Raw genomic sequence first — 19,903 nt, forward strand, 5'->3', positions numbered from 1 at the left:
CACTTGGCACCAAGAGGAGCTATAAGATGGATTATGAAGGAATCAAAGTGTGAGATCATACCACCTAAGCAAAAAGCCCTATTCCATTCAATCAACCAGATTATACCAAACCAAAGCTGGTTTCAACCCTAGTAAAATCCTAACTGATTGAAATCCAACTGAAATCTCATAAGTATGGTTGAAACTGAAACTCTAAACAGTTTTCTCCAAATCCTAAAGTTGACCTCCAAACTCTGATTGAATCGGTTTCTAGTACTATGTTTAATCACTTGATTAAATCACTTTCACGTGCTATGAATCCTTCATATTTATGATATGAAATCATTATCCAACCTTTTAAACCTTGAATATTTGATTGAACCAATAAAAATTAGATTTAGGCTTGATAACATCCTAAACCCTCTTTAAACCGCAAATTGAGACCCATTCAGTTAAGGCTCATTAATGTCCACGAATTTGGCCACCATAGCATTACTTCTTGGGCTAAGTATTTCACCCCCACATGGCTGACTAGCTCTACCCAAGAATGATGGGCTTGTACTTAAAGTGATGTCTAGAAGCCACCTCATACTTCTCTTCTTATAAGGCACCTTGGATAGAAATATCTTAGGCTGATTTTTATCCTCTGATTTGGGTTGTCAAGTCCAGCACTCAAACTCACTCTCAGCCCTATTATCATCCCTCACTTTTGAAAGAAATCTTCCAACCCATTTCACACTCATTTCATCCCTTTTTCCCACTTTTCTTGGAGAGAAAACAAAAGACACTCTCAAACACTTTTCTTGCATGCCCGTTTTGAAGCTTCTATAAGTATTTTCTCATAAATGTTTCTTCATAAAACTTGTCCCTGTTTGCATCTATTTTATGTGGATATCTTATTGGTTCCATTTAAAGGTAATTTGTTCAGCCAAAAGTTATTTTAACCTCAAAAAGGTCACATTAGGCAATAAACTGGTGTATGTTATATTTTGAAGTTTTTCACCAAGCTAACGGATAGATCTTAGTTCAAAATTTTTATGGAGTATTTTTAACATGGGTTGAGGATTTGTTGCATGATTAAAACTTTTGATGAAATATTTTTTTAGATCTAAAAACTTAGAAACTGGAAGAAGAAAAACGGTTTCTATTTAAAGAAAGTTTGGATTTTTTGTGGTTTAATCTTACCCTAATGGCTTTGATATTTTTCTTTGAGGATCCTAAGCCTCTTATATACATGTTAGGATGCTATTTTGAAGATACTCAATGTTAGTTTCAAAGATATAAGTTTTTATGGAAGAGGATATTCGTTTAGGCCAAAGATTGATGTTTTTGGATAAATCCATGTTTTGGTTGATTTTTAGCCATGTGATGTTGAGTTTAAAGCTTGAATCTATTTAGAACACCTTTTTAAACCATGTGATGTTTTAGTTTAAAGATCTAATATTTTTAAGCCATGGATCAAGTGGTTGAGCAAAACTGGATAAGAAACAAATTCTATTTTGGACTTAGTAGGAAGCTGAAAACTCCAAGTGTTGTTATGTGATTTTGGTGACTTTTGTTTGAAGAGTCAAAGTATGGTTGTTTTTATGCATATGTTATGAATATGTTAGAAGAAGATTTTGGTTTGATCATGAGTTTTGAAATTGGAAAAATTGCAACAAAAATCAAAAGTTTAGCCTATGATGTTTCGGCCCTCAGAATTTTTTCATAGTTTTGTGTTGTTTTAAATTTTTCTAAATTGATATTGGAGTTTAGGAGAAAATTTACATGAGGTATGTAAATTTTGGTAATTTTTGAAGTTAAGATGCAAAATCCTTAAGTTATGGTAAAATGGTAATTTTACTCTAAGTTAGCATTTTTCCATATTTCTAATTGTTAGTGATGAAGTTTTTAAATTTTAGAATCCTTACTTACAATTTCTCATGTTTGCGTTTGAATTCTTGTAACAATGCGACGATCGAAGTAAGTTAACTCTTAACTTACTATTAGTTTACTGTATATGCATAATGAGTAAAGGAAATACAGTTTATGTATATATGTTACCATGTATGCCATGCCATATCATGTCATTATATGATCATTTGTTACACATGAGTTATTCTGTCATGAAATACTTATCTGTTACACAATATATTCTGTCACCTATTGCTATATGTTGCAAGAATGTCATGTTATGTTACTCCATCTGTTACACGTATGCCATGTCATGAAATATTCATTATTACACATATGCCATGTTACGAAATGTTGTATGTTACATGTTATGTCATGCTACAAAATATTTTATGTTAAGTACGTCATGTCTTTCAACTTACGTTTATGTCATATCACGCTACGTCAGGGCTTCTCTACTTTCGTATTCATGTAATGTTTCATCTCAAGTACAATTTGTGTATCTCGGGAATAGCCTTTCAAGTCATGTCAAGTTTACGTTCATGTACGTCCTCATGCAGTTAAGTTATTGTTCAATTCATGGTTATCATTAATTGTGGTAACCCTATGAGACAAGACTACTCTATCATGGTAACCCCATGAGACAAGACTACTCTATGGTAGTAACGCCATGAGACAAGACTACGCTATCATGGTAACCCCATGATACAAAAATATCGTGGTAACTCCATGAGACAATAATACGTTTCAAGTTTATGTTCATGGTTAAGCTCATGCTCAAGTTTAATTTATTGAACAAGATTCTAAGTTCAAGTTAGCGTTCATATTAAGTCAAGTCTCAGATCAAGTTCATATTATATCATGTCAAGTTCAGTTCACGTTTCTGTTCAAGTTATGTCAGTTATGCTATGAATATGTCAAGTTATGTTATGCTTACTTATGACTTTGATTACGCATCCATGTCTTTACTATCATGTATGTATCATTAACCTGTGTAAAAGTTTTTTGTTAACTTGCTAAGACTTGTAATCAAATCTCACCATGATAGTTCCAACTACCATTCCCTCGAATGGTAAAGCATGTCTCAGGATCCGAAGGCACACCTGAGATTGCTAGTTAGAGAGCTAAACTAAATGATAGTATGATGCAGAGCTAATAGCCACATTGCTCCAATTTATATATAGCAGTATGGCATCCCTAGATGAGTTGCACAAACTCCTCGATGGATAGCCTTATAGTTGCCTTAGTTTACAACTTGTACTTAAGGAGTTGAATCTCCATCACTCTTATGATCACAACCATTTTGGACTCGTGTTATGATCATGGTTGTTTAGTATGTTAATATGTATAAAGTATGTTTTAAGTATTTGATATATTTTCAGTTTGGTGAATAGTATTGCTCAAAAAAAAAATTATCCACTACGAATATTGCATAATGCTTTATGTATGTTAGGAATATTGCATCTTATATGTCACGAACGAGGAAGGTAACCATGTGTTCCATGTTTTTAAGCTTCAAATGTTCGTATGATCTCAAGCAAGATTTGGGGGCGTCACAGGGTGGTATTAGAGCGATACGTCTCTGGGTTATAAATCCACATGTCCTTAGAAATTGTACCAAACATTAGGCTTGAAATTTTAGTCTTTGTTAGGCTTGAATTTTTGAAATACAAGAGCTAGTATGTGGTTTTGATATGCGTGCCCGTGTATTTCAAGAAGTGACACATGATGCACAGTAGGATACCTCGGAACCCTAGTAGAGAAATCAATAAAGAGAATCAAAATTCCCTAAATGAAGCTATACGTCTACTGACTAACATGCTTAGACATCATGTTCGGGACCTCGGTGAAGCCTCCAAACACTAAGGGTCCGATCCTCGCCTTGTTACTCCTCTAGTGACCGATGAGACTCTTTTGCTTGGTATAGATCATGTGTAGCCCAATGGGAGCTTGGGTGAAGTGAGGTTAGGTGATCACGGTTTGGATGATGATGGTGCACGGCTAGTGACCCTTGGTGTGCTAGGCGCCACTTATGTGCTATGGTTGGATGAAGGGTGATCTTGGCTAGGGTTTAGAAATGAGTGAGTGGGGCTAGGTTTGATGAGGGGTTTGGCCAAGGCTTATGGGGGTGTGTTCAGCTAGGGCAAATGGGGGCTTGTGAGATCCTAAAAGTTAAGAATTGTGAAATTCCTAAAAAATAGGATTTGAGATCTAGAGATCTAGGATTGCAAGGGCTGGCCGAAAATGGGTAGGATGTATAGGGAAAATGTGCTTTGGTGGGAAGATGAGATTTAAGTGAGCCAATCAAGGAAATTGACGAATCAAAAGATGAAGGGAAAATTGGAAGTGAGACTTTTTAGGATCTAGGGTTTCGACCAAGCCAAGGAGGCTATGGCCGAATTGCTCAATGTGAGATCTAGGGTTTTTGTGGTTTTCTTGGCTAGGGGATTTGAGGGGGGGCATGTATGGCTTGATGGGAGGCTAGGGTTTGGTGATTTGAGGCAATTGAAGGTGATGGAAAGGGCAAATGATAGGGCTGACCGAAATTGATATGTGGGAGATGGGATTCTTCAAATAACTTTAATGAGATCTCATGAACATGTGAGGAATCACATGCAAACAAGAGATCTAGCAAAAACACCACAAATCCAAATTCCCCAATGGAAGATTCGGCCTCCACACTCAAAATCAAGCAACAAACTCCACAAGAGAAAATGAAAATAACAAAGGAACCAAACAATTCTTGATTCACTAATTGCACAAGAAATTGAAAGGAAACCTCAATATATTAAAAGATAGAATGAACCAACACCAATTCACGAATTGAACAGTGAAGATCCTCTCCTTGGGAATTCACGAATTGCACGCCAAAAGAGCCCAAGTGCATGTGTACCGAAAATCACAATCCTCCAACCCCATGGCCAGCCACTCAATAATCAAAATGCCAAAAGATCCTAATGAAATGTCTAAGGGTCCTATTTATAGAGTTTACAAAGTGGAAACCCCCAAAAGGTCCCTAGACAAAATAAAATAAAATAAATAAATAAATGAAACAATAATTAATTAAGTCTTTTAATAAAACACATAAAAATAATAAAAATGATAATTTAGTCATGGTGGCCGTGGCATGCATTGCCCATGGTGGGCTAAGGTGGTGTATGGTCCACGGCTAGGCTAGTCATGGTCTAGTTCGCGGCTCGCTGCATGGCGTGGCATGGTGCCACACGTTGGTCTAGTGGTAGGCACAGCATGACGCTGTGCATGGCCTACTGATGGTGGGCATGGCATGGTGCCAATCCTAGGCTTGATGGTGGGCACAGAGTGATGCCGTGCTACTGCTATGGTGCACAGTCAAGTGGCTTAGGTGGTAGTGCTGCATGGCCCGAGTTGGTGGCCTGAGTGATGAGCATGCATGGCTCAAGCTGACAGTCTGGGCTATAGGGCCGCAAGGCACGGGCTGGAGCCGTACGCTGGTTGGCTTGCCTAGTGGGCATGCCATTAGCCTCGCCTATAAGGCACGGGCTAGAGCCGTGCGCTAGATGGCGTGCCCGTGGGGGCATGCCACTAGCCTTGCCTGTAAGGCATGGGTTGGTGCCGTGCACTGGATGGCTTGCTTGTGAGGGCACGCCACTAGCCTCTCTAAGTGGTGCAGGGGCACGCATGCATGCGCGCAGGTGCACGCTCAAATACATGCACAAGCCCGCACACATGGTCTGCGCGCGGCTAGTAGCCTCCAGGGTTGCCCTTTGCATGTCATGGTTTGAGCCAAGGCATGCAAGTAGGCTAGCCATGTGACTATCCTGACCCTCCATAACTCGTGTTGAGTTGTGGTCCCGGAAAAATCTCCTGGGGGTTGTGACACATCAACAACAGAAGCAAGTGCACATACCCAGACTTGAAGTTAAGGGTTATTCGTATGAGAAGTTCTTGATTCACTGTTACCTAAATTTTTTTAGTAATAAAGGACCACTGAGAGCCAAGAAATGGGTTACTGATTTTAAAAGGACATACAAGATCTATGGATGTATTGAAGACCAAAAGGGTTTGACTGCCAAGTTTCATTTCGGAAAGAATGTGGACTTCGCCATATGCTACTGAAGAAAGTTTGAAAAAGAAGAAGACATTTATTGGACCAGATAAAGGGAAAGGCATCGAGATTGGGAGCTCAATGCCGATCACTTTTCCACTTTGTGGAAAGTGCAGTAAACACCATGAGGCAAGTGCAGAATCACACTGGAAACTTGTTTCAAGTGTGGCTGACAAGGTCATATAATCAAAAACTGCCTCAATGTTGCTTTGAGGAAAGAAAGAAAAGGAGTATCCCTCAACGGTGACTACAAACCAAAGTCGAGGCAGCACATACCCATTAGAGTGTACACTATCACTCAGGGAGATGGAGATGCAGATGCGAATGCCCCAGGAAATGAAGGAGCTAGCATCGTCACTGGTATTTTTCTAGGACCTATGTATTGTTAAGCTTAATTAAATTGATTTGGTTGCAATTAATGGTATTGTTGCATTATTGTTGTTTTAGAGTAATGTCAAGTCATTGAGATTCGTACCAAGTACACTGTTTGATTCAAGTGAGTCCTTATTTTAAGTGATTATGGTATCGCACGATAGTTTAGTTCGAAGTCCAAATTGTTAACAAGTGGTAAGAGTAACAATTCTTATTAGGAGTATTATTGTTCATACAAGTGTAGATATACAATACCTTTTAGTAGTACGAGGAAGGTTATTGAAAGTTAATGAATTGTATTCTGCGCATTTGGAGTTTGTTTTGATTCTGAGGATGCAATGGAATTTGTGTTTGTAAAAGTAAAGTGTTTGAGAGAAGCTTTGGCCTTTGTAGGATTCATTTATGATGGTTGTTTTATCCAATTGCCATTAAGTGGTTTTTGGTGAAGCACTATGTTTGTGGATACATAGATCAACCTTATATTGGAGACAAATATATGGAGAGTAAAATCTTGGTCTTGAGGATTTACATGAACAATAGGAGTAGATCCTTTTATTTAGAGTCAGAATAAGAGGTAGCTCATGATGGATAGAAAAGCTATGCAAATAATGAGAGAGAAAGTCTTGAGTTTAGGTTAATGGCTGATCGTTTACTAGGAGCAAGAACGATTCGTTTTGATTATGATGGAGTAAGCTAGTCCTTGGTGGATATAATTCCTTGAGGAAATAGAGAAAGTGATTTCAGTTGTATATAGATTAAAATTTCTCCAACTGACAAGGAAACTTGAGGTGTATCAATTATATTGTTCTAAGGAAAAGTTTTGAGAGATTATCCACTTAAAGTTTTAGATTTAGAGAGTATGCTTATATGACTTGACCTACTTTGTGGAAGGATTCTAGTACAATTGTTGATTTGAGAGAAAGTTAAGGAATGATAGAATCTTAGTGGTGTATATATATATATTTGTGTTGAATAGCTCTTTGAGCAGTAAGGAAAGTAGTGATTTCACTTAAGCAAGGATTTAGTATCCTAGAAGGTTAGCCTATAAGTCATTAAGTTTAGGCAGAAACCTTCTGTGTCTTATACTTTTCTCTTATATGGTGGTAGTTATTTTGTGTAACTATGTGATGGTTATGGATAAGAATAGTGTGGGCTATGAGAGGAAGGCGTTACCTCATGAAGAACGTTACTTACCTCTACACTCGACCATGTCATCAACTCACTGACGTCAGGCTCATCCATGTCATCAACTCACTGAAGGCACCAACACTGAGCTCGTGACGTCAGGTTTATCCTTGTCATCAACTCACTGTGGACATTTGGTGGTTAAGGGTCCGGAGCCAGATAGTGATGATAAAGAGGTCGTGCAATACCTCAACCTAGTTCATTTCGACAACGTGGCGTATGATTCATAGGATGATGCGTACTACTACCTACCCCAACATGCCATGCCGATGGACATCAATGCACCACCACCAGAACCAACTAGTGACGATACGTCTAGTGATGAACAATAGGTTTGGTGAGCAACATATTCTCCTTAGCTTTTGATGGTTATTTGCGTTGATTTCGAGGATGAAATCTTTTTTTTAGGAGGGGAGGATGTAGTAGCTTGCTAAAAATTCAATGGTAGAATTTCTATAGTCTTTAGGAATCTTGTGAAAATCATGTAAGTTTTCACAAATAGATTAGCTGCGTATGTTTTAGTCTATCAGCGTAGTTAGTGTTATCACTCATATGGTGCCAGAAGCACCATTTTAATTATTTGAGGTAATTACAAGTGTCATAATGCATTATGGTTTGCACCATTAAACCCAGTTGATTATTCAGTAATCTCATTCTCATATGTTCGAATGAAACACCTGTTTGAAACTGCGTTTTTATTTTTAGGGGCACTTCGGAGTTGAATTTAGATAAACAAATTGCAGGGTTAGATTTGTATGAATATTTAGGATTTTACAGTATAAAGTTTATTATTCACTTTTCCAGAGTGAACAAAAGACTCTCTTGGACAGCCTTTCTGAGTCCCTTTGCATGCCTGTTCGAGACTTTTGTAATGTTTTCTCACATCTATTCCTTCCGAAAAGTTGTTTCCTTTTGATTCTATTTTATGTGGATATCTTATTGGTTCCATTTGAAGGTCATTTGATCTGTCAAAAGTTATTTTAACCTCAATAAGGTCATCCTAGGCAATAAACTAAAGAGTGTGTTATATTTTGGAGTCTTGACCAAGCTAATTGATAGATATTGGTTCGAAATTTTTATGGAGTATTGTTAATATATGTATATAATTATGGGTTGAAGATTTGTTGCATGATCAAAGATTTTGATGAAAGATTTTCATAGATCTAGAAATTTAGATACTAGAAGAAGAAAAACAGTTTTTGTTTTAAAAAAGTTTGGACTTTTTGTGGTTTAATCTTACCTCAATGGCTTTGATATTTTTATTTGAGGACTCTAAGCCTCTTATATACATGTTAAGATGTTAGTTTGAAGATATTTGATATTATTTTCAAATATATGAATTTTTATGCAAGAGGATATTCGGTTAGGCTAAAAGATTGATTTTTTTGGCTATATCCATGTTTTGGTTAATTTTTAGCCATGTGATGTTGAGTTTAAAACTTGGATTTGTTTTAGGATACATTTTTAAACCATGTGATGTTTTGGTTTGAAGATCTAATGTTTTTCAGTCATGGATCAAGTGGTTGATCAAAACTAAATAAGCTATGGATCATTTTACAAAATGTTGTATGTTATATGTTAAGTCATACTACAAAATATTTTCTGTCAAGTATGTTATGTCTTTTGACTTACATTCATGTCATGTTACGTTACATCAGAGATTATGTCCTTTCATATTCATGTTACATTTCATCTCGAGTACAGTTTGTGTATCTCAAGAACAAACTTTCAAGTCATGTCAAGTTCACGTTCATGTATGTCCTCGTGCAATTAAATTATTGTTCTATTCCTAGTTATCATTAAATCGTGGTTCCCATGAGACATGACTACTCTATCGTGGTAACCCCGTGATATAAAAACTATACTATTGTAGTAACCTCATGAGACAAGAATATCGTAGTAATTCCATGAGACAATAATACATTTCAAGTTTATTTTCATGGTTAAGTTCATGCTCAAGTTTAGTTTATTGAACAAGATTCCAATTTCATGTATTTCATGTTCATGTCAAGTCAAGTCTCAGATCAAGTTCATGTCATGTCAAGTCAAGTTCAATTCACGTTTCAGTTCAAGTTATATTAGTTATGCTATGTTATATGTCAAGTTATGTTATGTTTACTTATGACTTTGATTACGCATTCATGTCTTTACTACCATGCATGCATCATTAAACTGTGTAGAAGTTTTTTGTTAACATGCTGAGATTTGTAATCAAATCTTACCATGGTAGTTCTAACTACTATTCCCCTTGAATGGTAGAGCCTGTCTCAAGATCCGAAGACACACCCAAGATCAACCAGTTGGAGATGGTTGACTAGATGACAGTATGATGCAGAGCTCATAGCTGCGATGCTCCAATTTATAGATAGCATTATGGCATCCCTGGATAAGTTATGCAAACTCCTTGATGGATAGCCTAGTAGATGTCTTAGTTTACTACTTGTACTTAAGAAGTTGGATCTCCATCACTCTTATGATAACAGCCATTTTGGACTCGTGTTGTGATCATGGTTTTTTAGCATATCAATATGTATGAAGTATGTTTTAAGTATTTGGGATATTTTTCAGTTTAGTGCATAGTATTGTTCAAGAAAAAAATTATACGCGACAAATATTACATAATACTAGATATATGTTAGGAACATTGCATCTTATATGTCATGAACGAGAGCAGGTAACCTTATGTTGCATGTCTCGACGCTTCAAATATCCATATGATCCCCAGTGGAATTTTGGGGCATCACATGCTCCACAATTGCACAACCATCCCAACACTTCACAAAGCACGACCACAACATAACTTCACATCATAAACAACTCTGTTCACATGTCACAACACAGCACATTCACAACACCATTCTAACATCAACTTCTCAATCGTATAATTCTAAATGTAAAAGGGGGATATGAATTATACCATACTAAAGGGCTGGAATCATAGCGTCACTTGCTATCTAGCATGGTCTCGTGGTGGTAGCTATGCACGTGCAAGGAGGGGCTAGGTGAGGCTTGGTGGTCACTTCCGTGACCCTAAAACAGGGTTGTTTGGGTAGTTGGAGTTAGGGTTTGGAGAGGCTTCATGGTGGTGGTAGGAGGTGGAGAGAGGTGGTCCTTGGTGGCTGGTCGAGATCCCCACACCTTGAGGTAGTGGTTCACGGCTGGGAAAATAGAGGGCTTGGGAGGCGTCGGGATTGGGGTCGAGTAGTGGTACCACCATGGCATAGAGGTGTGGCCTGTGGTGGTGCTGGGCTGAGGCTAGAGTAGAGCTTTAGCGACGATGGAGACCCAAAAGGAAAAAAGAGAGATCGGGAGAGAGAGAGGAAGAACTATAGCATGAGGTTAGACTAGCGAGTGAGGGGTGGTTGACGAGCTCATGGTGGTAAAATGGTGGCACGGTGGAGAGAAACCAAGGGAGAAAGGGGAGAGAGGGGCTACAAGGTGGCTTCGAGGAGAGAGAGAGAGAGAGAGAGAGAGAGGGATCCGTGGTGGAAGAGGGGATTAGAGGTGGAGGGAGGTCGCTGGTGAGGTGGTGCCATCAATGTGCAGCAGCGACGAGGGGTTGGCCATGGTGGGGCGTGAAGGAGAAGGGAGGGAATTGGGGAGAGAGAGGGGACGATGTGGAGGGGGAGGAAGAAAAAGTGAGGGGAATTAGGGTTTTAATTTAGGCCCTTCATCTAGGGGTCCCTAAATCTAATCCAACGGTATAGATTTAAACACTTAAAAATAACTAAGTAAGTAATAGAAATGAAATAGAAATACAATAGGGCTAAATTGAACTCAAACTTTGTTTTATTAAAATTAATAATCTTCATCATAAAATAAAATGATGAGTTTTATAAATATTTCTAAGAGAAATAAAAGCATCCAAATAAATAGAGTTTTTAACATAAAATGAAATAACAAATATTAAGAAATATTCTTAAAGAATTAAAATTATTTAAAATTTTCTAAAACTATATTATTTTCAAGACTTCAGAATATAAAAGGCTTACTTCAAATATAGGCTTGGTTTAATAATACCAAAAATATCAATTTTTAAAATAATTTTGAACATTTAAAATATTTTGAAGACTTTAAAATACTGGACTCCATTTAAAAACCGTATGCTAATTTTAAAACATGAACTCAAGATTTAAAATGCAAAGGCAAGACTCATGACTAATCGAGAGAAAATGAGCGGTTGGTCACATAACCTATACGATATCAGTTATACAAATCTCAAAATGGGTGTATACTGGTTAGGTTCTAAAATATGTCCGAACTGGACTAGTTGCACCCCTACTCCTTGATTACCAAAATTTTTGTTATGCAACTAAAAAAACATACATGCACACAACAATCCATAAAAGTTATAGTATAACCATACCATTTTTCAAACAGACAATGATATTTTGTTTTCCAAAAGCTCTACTCGTACACGACAAGGGGAACCCCCACATACCTCAATGTGTACAAATGAAACGATGCATTTCATATACATCAAATGACCGTGTCTTTGCCTTCTCCCTCCATTCCATTTGTCTACCCACAGAGTAATATGAAGTCCTTCGAAGCCACCATCCCAAATAGAGTCCTTTGTCTTCGCAACTTAGGGTTCGTAGCCTTTTCTTCTCATCTTCTTCATTTCATCTTTTTCATTTCATCTTTTTCGCATCTTCCAAACAGAGTCCTTCATCTTTGCAGCGTCATCTTCGCATCGTCTTCACAACTTTTTCTTCGTAGCTTCGTCTTCTCATCTTCTTCTACCTTGTGAGCAAGCTCTAGTTTTCGATTTCGTATTCTCCTTCGTGTTCTCCTTCAAGTTCCAGATTTACGATTTCATCTCCCTTCGTGGTCTCCTTTTCAGCCTTTCTCAGAACTCTTCATATTCTCCACGAAGTCACAAACGCCTCCTAACCCCTTCGTCTTCTCCACGAATCCACAAAGCCACATCCACTCCCCCCTTCCTCATTCTATGGTGAAGTCATACGTTGGTCTTCTACTTTCTAATATTGTCTTCTAATTATGTGAAAAGTACATGCTGACCACTAAGACACATCTCTTAACATCCCATAAGTAGCAGATTGATATGTAAACATATATCAAGAAAGAAATGGAAGTCTAGTTCACATAAATTTGAGGTCAAGCTCTTGTCTGTAAAATTTATCTTAAAAAATAATTAATAGCTTCTTTGACTACATTTTCCTTTCTAAAAATCTTTCTTGGTATAAAGGGATGGTTAATCCACAAGTTGTAAGCTAAAATATACTATGAATTCTGTCACTTGTTCAGTACTCACAATTCATTATGAAGAGTGAGGGAACATTTGTCTGATTTGTTTTTATATTTTTAATATATCATCTAACGTTAGCCGATTCTCTCAAAAGTATCCAATCTCAAGGACTCGTAGCAGTTTTGTCCACGCGCACAGAGAATAAAGAGAGAGGGGCAGCAATTAAGTACATCCTGAACCTATGGCAGGTTTAGTAAAATTATATCAACTCAAAATTTTTATTTTATTATTATAATTTTTTTAAAATTATATTTAAAATATAATAAATAATTTAATATTTTTAAATTTTAATTTAACAATAATAACATTAAAAAATAATATTTTAAATTTTCATTTTTATTCAAAATTCTAATCTTATTGCCAAATCTAACATAAAAACTCACCCTAACCAACCCTTAACCATCATTTGACACCGACCGCCATAGTCAGTTATCCAACTCTCTCTCTCACACACGTCTGTGCACTGGTTTCATCTATATATCTGTATCTTATGTTCATTTTCTTTCCTTTTTAAAATTACTTCATTTCGAGCTCAAATGCTGCAAATGATGGGCATCTGCAAGCTCGAAGCTTGTTGCATAGTGTTGAAGCTCTCTCTCTCTCTCTCTAGAGCTCTCGCGCTTTCTCTCTCAAGAACTTTTTGACTCTGAATGGCGTACCGAAGAATGCTCGCTGGTAACTTGGATCCGGAGAGGAAGAAGAGTAGAGGTTTACGGACGAAGCAGGCGGGGAGGGGATCTTGCCGCGGGAGTTAGGCGTAAGGCGCCAGCAAATAATTGGTCTCCACAGGCGGTGAACTTTTCCGTCTATGCTTATCTGTCTCTCTGTATCGCTCTCCACTCTCTTCCGTGCCTGCGTGGGTGATTGCTCAATCCAAATAGCTTAGTGACGCGTGTCATTCCGAGCTCCGAAGCTATGGGGTTCTTGCTCAAAGAGGCGCTCAAGATGCTCTGCGGTCTGAATCAGTGGTCCTATGCTGTGTTCTGGAAGATCGGATGCCAAAATCCTAAGTAAGTCAACCAGAGAAGAAAAATAAGATCTTCGATATTTTCCTCTTTTTTCTTTTGTTCTTGTTTTGGCCAGTGCGCAAAGTCAACTTAGCTATCTAGTTGAGCTAGGGGTGTGCTCCGATTCCGACTTTTGTCAGAATCGAAATCGAGCTCCGATTCCGATTCCGACAGGAATTGGAGTCCGACTCTGTTCGGAAGTCGGAATTCCGACTTTTGATCAGAATTCCGACTTCCGAAGTCCGAACATGCGTCGGAATTCCGATCGGTGCCGGAATTCCGAATTCCGACTTCTTTAATATGATAGGTTTTATCTTATTTTAAATTTAATTATATACTAATTTATGTATTAGTTTAATGTGATTAATCAAAAAGTAAATTTTAACTTGAAATAATATTAATTTAAATTTTAAATATAAAAAAATCAGTATTTATATGTAGATTAATACACGACTCTGTTTATAATTTATATGTAGTAAAATTCTTAGATTAAAAATATAGTTCTTGATCAGTTTTATTTAAATTTTTTTATAATGAAGTCAGTCTTTTTATAAAAGACTTGAATTTGTACTTTTGAAATTAGTACATAGCATTTCTCTTTTACCATTTATGATTAATTTACTAATTAAGGAGACTTGCATTATGGGAGATATAGTACTTATATATATATATATATAGATATCTGTGTGTGTGTATATACTAAACAATGAATAATAGAAATAACAGCTGAGTTCAAAGTTTGATTAAACAGTCCATAAGAACAAACATTTTGATTCAACCAAAAAAGAAACATCATTTGCAGCATCGTAGTTGGTCATTTGAAGTACCTGAAATTAAGATAAAAAAAAATTCAATCAATAAATGTAACCAAATATTGATTCAGAAAATTGAACACAGTAAAAGTAAAATTTAATTACCATTAATACCAAGGATGAAATAAGTTAATTCTGATATCAACTTATCTTTATCCATACTTCATCAGTCATCAGCAACTATACTGGGGTTCACAATTACATCTGTGAAATGATAAAAAAATATAAATTAAATAAATTAGTATAATCATAAAAACAATTAAAATAATCAATAACTCAAAAAACAAGTAAAATAAGGTTACCATCTTCAAGCCTATAGCTCTCATCGTCAATGCCAATGCTATCTAGTCCAAGGGGTGAATCACTGATCCAGTTCTGTGTGCAAACAAGGGCCTCCACAGTTGACGGTGACAAAGAACTCTGGAAAGCATCCAACACTCGACCTCCAGTGCTAAACGCCGACTCAGATGCAACCGTCGTAATAGGAATGGCTAGCACATCTCGGGCAATACGGGAAAGGATTGGATACTTGACGGAATTAGCCTTCCACCAAATGCATATCTCAAATGCAGGACTAGGTGCCTCGACCTCTTTCATAAAATACCGTTCAACCTCTGAAGTACACCCCATAATATTCTTCGACGCAACGAGCTGATGATACTCATTCATGATGTCGTAATTCCTACGGCGTCGAGACAATGCACCTACTGGGCTAAAGTCATCAGAGGGAGGTGTCGGAGTCACGTGTGAGGTACCCGCTGAAGATGAAGGCTGTCCACTATTTTTGTAATGGAAGTACAAGTCATCGAGATCAGTTTTAAGCGATGTAATAAACGATGCAGCCTTCATTGCCCCAAGGACGGAATTTGCCCAATATTCTATCACAGCCAACTTGATTCGGGGGTCAAGGATCACAGCCACAAAGAGTAATCTATTTATCTTCTCAACTTGCCCCCAATATTTATTATATTTGGACAGCATCCTCTGAGCCATACCAGATAGAAGTTCGCTAGAGTCATCACAACCATCTTCCAGGTGGTGGTGTAGTGTTGAGATCTGACTGAACCACAAGTTTGCAGTCGTGTATGCGGATCCAGATATTTTCATTGTAATATCATAAAAAATCTGCAAAAATGTGACAAAAAATCCTACACGTCCAATCATGTGTGTCCGGCGAACCGAGCCCCTTTCCGGCAGGCTCCAGCAAAGCATACTTAAGGCCCCCATCTTCCACCTCCATCCGCTCAAATACTTTCTGGTACCTCTGTGCCACATCCAACATCATATATGTAGAGTTCCATCGAGTAGGAATGTCCAAGCACAGCGTCCGTGAATGTTTTATCCCAAGTTGTTCTTCTATTGCCCTGAATTTTTTCAGCCGTTGGGGAGAAGCCCTCACATACCGCACAATGTTGCGGACTTTTGTAATGGAATCATCAACCTCTTTTAAGCCCTCAGTCACAATCAGGTTGATTATGTGAGCACAATAACGAATATGGATAAACTCATGGTCCCGGATGACATCATCTCTCACTCTCGTATTCCGCTTGAACCATTCAATTGCAGTATCATTGGCACTAGCATTGTCAACTGTAATGCACAAAACTTTCTGAATTCCCCAATCTTTCAACCAATCATCCATTGCCGCCCCAATTGATGCACCCTTATGATCACTGATTTCTTTGAATCCAATAATCCGTTTTTTTAAAATCCATGAACTGTCAATGTAGTGTGCTGTAATACACATGTAGGAAACATTCTGTATAGACGTCCATGTGTCAGTCGTAAATGAGACTCTCTGGCCAGTCCTCACAAACATTTGTCTCATCTCAGCCTTCTCTTTTAAATGCCTTTTCATACAATCCTGCATCACTGTATACCGTGACGGCATTGGGAATCGTGGCTCAATGAGCTTGACAAACTTTCAGAACCCTCTTTTTTCAACTGTCATAAAAGGCATCTCATCTTCAATGATCATCTCGGCAAGCGCATCTCTCAACAACTTCTCACTGTATTGAGGGATAGCCATTTTCTTAACTTGCGTACCATCAGTCGCAGTAGAAGTTTCATAACTCAGCGTTGTCTGATCTTTGGCTGCCAATCCCTTCGCTATCTTATACCTTTGGCAACCATTTAGATGTGATATCAATCCAGTAGTGCCTTGTTTCTTTGAATGACATCCAACTTCTTGGCCACAATGGTTGCAAGCCGCGTGCGGTTCCGAGGGATCACCGTCAACCTTGGTGAAATGTTCCCACGTCCACGATTTTTTTTTATTTGATCGTGGACGTGGTGGCTTGGCACTAGCGGATGGAGGTGGTACATCCGGCTCATCCCCAATACCCATTTCAGCCTCCTCATTAAATGTATCTTCATCTTCTATATTTACCGGGAGTGGCAATCGACTACTTGCACATGAAGTTTGTGTTCTGGAAGAGGATCTCGATCTCGGTGCTGGGGACGGCATTGTGGCATCTTGATCCTGTTCTGGGGTCCCATATGGTTCTTCCTCCATAGCTTCAAATCTGACACATATATAGAAGACCAAATTAATAAGTTTATTAAAAAAACAATAAAAGAATCTGACACTGCCAAAAGAATAAGTTTATTAACCAACTGGGTACAATAAAAGAATCTGACACATATAAAAGAATCATGGAATCTGTCCGACTCCCTGGCAATGGCGATGAACGATTAATGAAAAAACAGCTACCAAATTTGATAAAACCAGTGGGATAACTCTATGGCCTGGGTCTTGGAGTAGCTCTAGCAACTAAATACTGTAAATCTTGCCAAATATCTCATTCTATGTGTATAATTTGCACTATGCCTTTGAGTTGAAAAAAATAGTAACTTATGTAATGTGTTTGGGAGTTTGAAGGGATTAGGAAGGAGAACGGCGACCTTAAGATGGAATGGAATAGAGTTTTAAGTGCTTTTGGGAGATTATGTTAAAGAGCAAATGAAAAAGAAATAAACTTGCCCTATGCCCCTTATAATTTAGTTCTGATTAGATTGAAAAGTAAAGTGGACACAATTCCATCTTAAGGAGTGGTACTTAACAGGTTAAGCATCTTGATCTTCTAGCTCAAGTGACTTATGATAAGCCTACTTATATAAAAGAAGTGCCTTATGATAAGCCTAACAAGCTTGTATAGTAGCCTAGGATTTTGTCTAGTCTTATCATAATTTTATGGGTTTAGCTACTGACTGATTACGTGAGGTAATAAAAATTTTGGTATTTTGCATTTAGGAAGCATGCTAGTAATATAGATATGTATAGGCCTTGAACTCAAAACATAGCAAAAGACGCAAACTTCTAGTTCATCTCATAACGATTGTTTTTTTGGTTGAGTTGATAAACTGTCATTTAGATTACTTGTTTCTTAGCCTTGAATCTGATAAGTTAAAGGAAAGCCACTCATGATTTATTTATCTTTCAGCTGCTTGCCTTCTGAGCAATAGTACGTGCAAAAAGAAAAATGTAATCTTATTGATTGAAAATGGAAGCTCCTCATTTTTTTGGTTTTTTTCTCCTTTGTTCTATTAGTTTGAAGCTGAAATGAATCTAATAAAGGAAACAAAAGAAGTTTTTGAATTTTTCAAAGCAATCCTATCCCAGGAAAATTTGATGTTTTTTCTTTTCTTTTCCTAAACTAATAGTTCGGTTTCTTTGTGACATTTCCACAAACAGGTTGCCTTCAATGTCCAAAATCACAAACAAATAAAATACTGAAAATGAAAATAGCCTTCCTCAATACATAATCATTTCACAACTCAGTTCACCATTCACAGAAAAATTCCATACATCAAATAATCCCTTTAAAATTTTAAATAAATTTCGGAATAGGGGAATACACAAGAGTCACTAGTTTTTACCTTTTGGAAAAAACTGGTCGGATTCGGCGCTGCGGCAGTGCGGCGATGGCAGTCTACGGCGGACGGAGTCACGGTGGGGGGCGGCGGCTTCGTGTGGCGTGCGGCGTGAGAGGTCTGTGGAGCAAAAATGGAGATCGGCGTGACTCATGAGAGGCTGACTGGCTGTGTCGTCCGGACTGAGGTAAGTCTGTGTGTGAGCTGTGAGCCTGTGTCGTCCGGACTAAGGTATCAGGTAAGTGGGAAGTTTATTCAAAACGGCGTCGTTCCCATTTAAATGGAACGACGCCGTTCCGCTTTTTTTAACAAATATTCCAGCTGCAAAACGACGTCGTTTTGCAGCTGGATTATTTGTTTTAAAAAAGTTCGGAAGTCGGAATTCGGAAGTCGGAACCAACTGGGGTGCCGATTCCGATTCCGACTTCCGAATCGGAATCGGAAGTCTTCCGATTCCAATTCCGAGTTCCGAATATTCCGACTCCGCCGAAGTCGGAATCGGAGCTGAAATCAGTCGGAATCGGGAGTCTCGGAATTTTGAACACCCCTAAGTTGAGCTCGTATCTGTTTGGCTCACTTCAGTTCTGAAAATTAAGTACATCTCCTTTTGGTTACGGAAAAAGTGAGAGAAAAGTAACACACTTAGGTCTGTTTGGGAACTAAATTGTTTTAAGATATTCGTGGACTACTTTATTCACAAACTATTCACTATTATTTATTACTATTTATAAATTATTCCACTACTATTTTGTAATGGACACTTTTGCTAATGATTATTTCGAGGTAGTCACATTCCAAGAAGAACAAGAGATATAGAGAGAGAGAGAAAGAAAGAAGAAGAGAAGGAATTGACTTGTGGCTAATTTATATGTATTAAAACGTCAACGTTCTATATACAATTACAACAATCAACACATCACACCAAAAACAACATCACTTCCTAATTGCAATCCTATTTTTATTTCTTGTGAAACGACACCATTCCACTTATTACTTCTTACATACAAAATGACAACACTATTTAATGAAATCCGTATCATCAAATCCCCAACTAACTAAACTGCCATCTTCCCCCTTTCATTCCTTCACACATCAACTTCCCACTGCCATTCACATCCATTCCAACTCCCATCTTAGCCCGTTGCCTACCCCTCTCCCTCAAAACACCTTGCCCATAAGGTGAGGAAATTTATCATGAAGTTGCCAATAGGATTCCCAAGTGGCATCATCCACTCCAGCTCCCTTCCATTGCACTAGAACTTCCTGTTGTGAACCTTCCTGCTTCTACACTATAAAATACATTCAGGCTCTGGTGTCGACTTACCCTATAGATGAATTGATGGTAGTGTGGAGAGAGGTGAAACATGCTGCCCCACTTTCTTTTTTAAGTAACAAACCTGAAATACAGGATGAAGTGAAGCAT

General features: G+C 37.9%; 1 pseudogene; it reads left to right on the forward strand.

Annotated features, from left to right (window-relative positions):
* Nucleotides 1–13,188: 13,188 nt before the first annotated feature.
* The window catches only part of LOC122294304, a 26,934-nt pseudogene continuing 20,219 nt past the window's right edge, over nt 13,189–19,903 (forward strand).

This window comes from Carya illinoinensis, chromosome 14, assembly GCF_018687715.1.
Source record: "Carya illinoinensis cultivar Pawnee chromosome 14, C.illinoinensisPawnee_v1, whole genome shotgun sequence".
NCBI classification, from domain to species: Eukaryota; Viridiplantae; Streptophyta; class Magnoliopsida; order Fagales; family Juglandaceae; genus Carya; species Carya illinoinensis.